This window comes from Saccostrea cucullata, unplaced genomic scaffold (genome assembly GCF_032062105.1).
Source record: "Saccostrea cucullata isolate Sc308-1 unplaced genomic scaffold, CSIRO_AGI_Scuc_v1 ctg532, whole genome shotgun sequence".
Lineage (NCBI taxonomy): Eukaryota > Metazoa > Mollusca > Bivalvia > Ostreida > Ostreidae > Saccostrea > Saccostrea cuccullata.
In genome coordinates, this window is record NW_026936742.1 from 317,269 (window position 1) to 322,500 (window position 5,232).

Sequence of the window (5,232 nt, forward strand, 5' to 3'; positions counted from 1 at the left end):
CCGTCCGTTTATTACGCTTTGGGGGTACCCACCTCTTATCCGCAACTTCTCTCATACCACTGAATGAAATTTGATGAAACTTCTACAGAATCTTTATTACATATTGCCATTGTGACGTCCAATTTTACTTTTTTATTCGACACATGTTTTGGGTTTCCCCACAGCAAAACATAGACACTGCTATTATAGTCATATGGGAGGCGGGGGTATCATTTAGAGAGCTCATTGCTCATAGTACCTCTAGTTTAATTCATATTTATTGCATGCATTCTAAAAAAAAAAAAGAAGTTGGAACAAAGACATGTTTATGCAGGTAGCTAAACAGATAATCACAAATTGTAATTGGTTTGGTATTCAAGGTTCTTTGTCATCACATGATTGATTTCACTAAACGTTTCTCACTCAGTTATCCAAAGGTAAACGAGAGAGAAGAACCTGTTTACGGAAAAGGAAAAGCAGATAGTTGGGTTTTTGTGAGCCACAACACGTGCCAGGAATATTTATTTACACAGATGTGACCTGCTGAAAAAATTAACATCAGCTTTGAAGCATCTGATTTTTTTTTAAAGTAAAGTAATCTGAAAACATAGTTGGAGCAATGTAAGAAAATTTCCAATTTGATTGTCTTTATTACTGTTATAAATGTGCCATAAATGTGAGGAATAATTTTAAGTACAGCTTTGCAAACAACAAATAAAAAATTAGAATGTTATATATTCATAAATATATTACATAAACGTCACAACTGAAAATAACATGCAGAAACATCTCTTTCTTTTCACATATTGCAACACTGTGTCTTCGTCAATATACATATATGTAGAAACATCTCATCTGAGGTTCACATGCAATGTTTTTGGTGATTTACAGTTCCCCACAACAGTACTTAAATATATGAAATGCTTTTGAGTAAAGGAAATGTCTTCAAATTAAGGAGTTTTTAGCTCACCTGAGCCGAAGGCTCAAGTGAGCTTTTCTGATCAAAATTTGTCCGTTGTCTGTCGTTGTTGTCGTTGTTGTCGTCGTCGTCGTAGTCGTTGTCGTTGTAAACTTTTCACATTTTCATCTTCTTCTCAAGAACCACTGGGCCAATTTCAACCAAACTTGGCACAAAGTATCCTTGGGTAAAGGGAATTCAAGTTTGTTCAAATCAAGGGCCACGCCCTTTTCCAAGGGGAGATAATCATGAATTTGTTAAAAATTAATGGCATTTTAAAAAAATCTTCTTCTCCAGATCCGCTGGGCCAGGAAAGATGAAACTCATGTGGAAGCATCCTCAGGTAGTGTACATTCAAGTTTGTTCAAATCATGACCCCCGGGGCAGGGGTGGGGCCAAAATGGCCGACCCAAATTTTACATAGGAATATAGAGGAAAAATCTTTAAAAATCTTCTCCAGAACCACTGGGCTAGGAAAGATGAAACTCATGTGGAGTCATCCTCAGGTAGTGTAGATTCAAGTTTGTACAAATCATGACCCCCGGGGCAAGGGTGGAGCCAAAATGGCCGACCCAAGTTTTACATAGGAATATATAGGAAAAATCTTTAAAAATCTTCTCCAGAACCACTTGGCCAGGAAAGATGAAACTCACGTGGAGTCATCCTCAGGTAGTGTAGATTCAAGTTTGTTCAAATCATGACCCCCGGGGGAAGGGTGGGGCCAAAATGGCCGACCCTAGTTTTACATAGGAATATATAAGAAAAATCTTTAAAAATCTTCTTCTCCAGAACCACTAGGACAGGAAAGATGAAACTCATGTGGAATCATACTCAGGTAGTGCAGATTCAAGTTTATTCAAATCATGACCCCTGGGGCAAGGATGGGGCCAAAATGGCCGACCCAAGTTTTTCATAGGAATATATAAGAAAAATCTTTAAAAATCTTCTCCTCCAGAACCACTGGGCCAGGAAAGATGAAACTCACGTGGAATCATCCTCAGGTAGTGTAGATTCAAGTTTGTTCAAATCATGACCCCCAGGGCAAGGGTGGGGCCAAAATGGCCGACCCAAGTTTTACATAGGAATATATAGGAAAAAACTTTAAAAATCTTCTTCTCCAGAACCACTGGGCCAGGAAAGATGAAACTCATGTGGAATCATCCTTAGGTAGTGTAGATTCAAGTTTGTTCAAATCATGATGGCAAGGAGGGCCAAAATGGCCGACCCAAGTTGTACATAGGAATATATAGGAAATATCTTTAAAAATCCTTCTCAATTACCACTGAGCCAGGAAAGATGAAACTCATGTGGAATCATCCTCAGGTAGCGTAGATTCAAGTTTTTTCAAATCATGACCCCCGGCCCTGGGGATAGGGTGGGGCCAAAATGGCCGTCCGAAGTTTTACATAGGGATATATAGGGAAACCTTTTTAAATCTTTTCAAGTACTTCAAAGCTATGATTAGTGATACCCGGGGTATTTAAATGGAATCATCCTCAGGTAGTGTAGATTCTAGTTTGTTCAACTGATGAACGCCTGGAAGAGGGGGGGGGGAGTAAATTCAAGCCCGATGTGCTCAGGTGAGCGCTGTGGCCCCTGGGCCTCTTGTTACATTTGTCTCAATGTTTTATATTACTGCGATTTGAAAAAGACAGCAAAAGAGCAAGGTTCACTTAGGGCCTTTTTTGACCTTGTAAATTTCTCAAAAAAGAAAACTTCTCAGTTTTAGTTGACAATGCATCAAATATTGCTCGGACTTCTCGGTGACTCAATATGTATTGAAAATTAATTAATTGTCTTGATAGCCAATGAATTATGACGCCATGAATTGCATTACGATACATGTACCCATTTTGTGAAAATTCTTTAAAACTGGAATTCAAAATCTCTTTCTTTTTTTCAAAATTTGTATACAGTATATAGACTTTTATCCTAAATGTACAGATAAAGAATTTTAGCACTGTTTCAAGATTATAAAATATGATTTTTATCTATAGATGTGCCTTATTTTAACTGCAAATTTCAGTATAAAAGAAACTTTCAATTCCATAAAGTCCTTTCCAATACAAGAACTCTCTCAAAAGAAACAATTATGAAATAAAAGCTACGAGTCTCACCACTATAGTGTTCTTTTAAATGGGGTATGATTTTTACGGTGTAAGTTATGCAGTGGATATGGACACGTCTATTTTATGCATTAAGTGATCCTAGTTCTTTCTATCCCCAAGTCTCGATTATTCCTCACAGCACGTTTGTGGTTTTGACGACAAATTGTTAATAATTGGATTGTCAATTCTTCTATGGCCCTCCCAACCCACGCATACATAATTCATTGTAATCACAAAGTTCTCCACACTAAATAATATAATGTTAAAAAAAAAGAACGCCTTTCTGAATCACGTTGGAAACGTTAATCATTTTGTCGATAAATCTTGTTCGAAAGGCTTCAGTCAGAAGTTCAAAGAGAAAAGTTCTACTCGTGCATTGCAGTGCCAACAGGAAACGCACGACTTTTGAATCTCATATTCACCCAGTGTAGTTTGACTGAGTATAAAATTGCCATACATTGTGCATAATTGCTTAATTAATGCACCGGGATCGATCTTTTTGATTGCAGGTGTTATAGGGAAGTTTTCAAACGAGAAATCCTGATTGATTTTCCGTAAAGTGATTTAATGATGTCATGCACATTTAAAGTTCGATCCATGTACTTTAGCGCGAGAAAAAAAAAGAAACAAAACACAGACATATAATACTGTTTATTTTCTTCATCCCAAACAACAGTGTCATCAATGGCTGTATATTTCGATACAATCATACAATTTGTAAGATTTGATCAAGATATATGTAATACATATATAAATTTGTACAGGTGATGATAAGGAAAAGCGACCAATCTCATAAACGTACAAACAAAACCATTATGTAAACAGGGCATAAACATGGACCCCGGAATTTCCACAAGGAGGAGCAGGTGCGTGGGGGAATTAACCATCCCCTGTTGGTCTGCTGTGACCCTATGTATTGACTAGGTAGACGTAACTTTCTGTACAAAAATTGATATAAAAACAAGTCAGCAAAAATACGATCCCGCGATAGGTCATATATATTTGCTAAGGTCATAATCACGACCATGGAATTTACGATATGCGGACTTTAAAAGAGGTTTTTAAAATCCCTGTAACACGTAAAGAAAAGATGCTGCTCAGATATTAATTAACAGAAATTAAAAATTCACTGTAAATAATGCAATCTTGATAAAATGTTTCTCAGTTAAATTAATCAATGAAATGATGGATTTCAGTTGTAATTGAGTTAATGTGGAAAGGCAATGTTAAATTTTTGGTTAGATACTATGAAGTGTGTATTTTCCTCCGACAAAAATATTGCCTATACATGTATATATTATTTATATATCATGCTGTCGAAAGTTTGTCAGCGAGTTACAAAAAAAAAATTAATAAAATTTTGCAATGCACTGTAAAAACAATAGCAACAAACTACGTCACATACTAAAGACAGTTTAACATATGAGCATTATTGTACATGTATTATAAACATCTAAAATACCCTGACTCGACACACAGAATTATAACAATCCCTACACCGAGTAACATGTAGTTAAAGATGTCAACAAGTGAATGCTAAAGAACCTTTTCTAATATTTCAATTATTAAAATGACATTGATTCCACTGTCCTTTGTGACATATTTATACCCCCCGCTTGAAAAGCGGGAGGGTATATAGTAATCGGTATTTCCGTCCGTCTGTACGTCTGTCCGTCCGTCCGTCCGTCTGTCCGTCCGTCCTTCCGTCTGTCCGTCCGTCCGTCTGTTACGCTTTGGGGTACCCATCTCTTATCCGCCACTCCTCTCATACCACTGAAGGAAATTTAATGAAACTTTCACAGAATCTTTATTCCATATTGCCATTGTGCACCTCCTATTTTACTTTTTGATCTGACATATATTTTGGATTTTCCAGAGCAAAACATGGATACTGCCAATATATTCATATGGGAGGCGGGGGGTATCATTTAGTGAGCTCATTGCTCACAGTACCTCTAGTTTATTTGATATTCTGCAACTTGACATATCATGTTGCAGATTCTATTTGATAAAATAAAATATGTCAGAAAGGACATAACTATGCGGTGGACAAAGCATCAAGTATGGCATTAAAAAGCAGGTCAATTGAATGTTACAATTAGAAACAAAAAAAAAAAAATCATTGAAAAAATCTTTGTGACTTCAGATTTTACAAACTGCCATCATAATTAAAAAAAAATCAAAAAC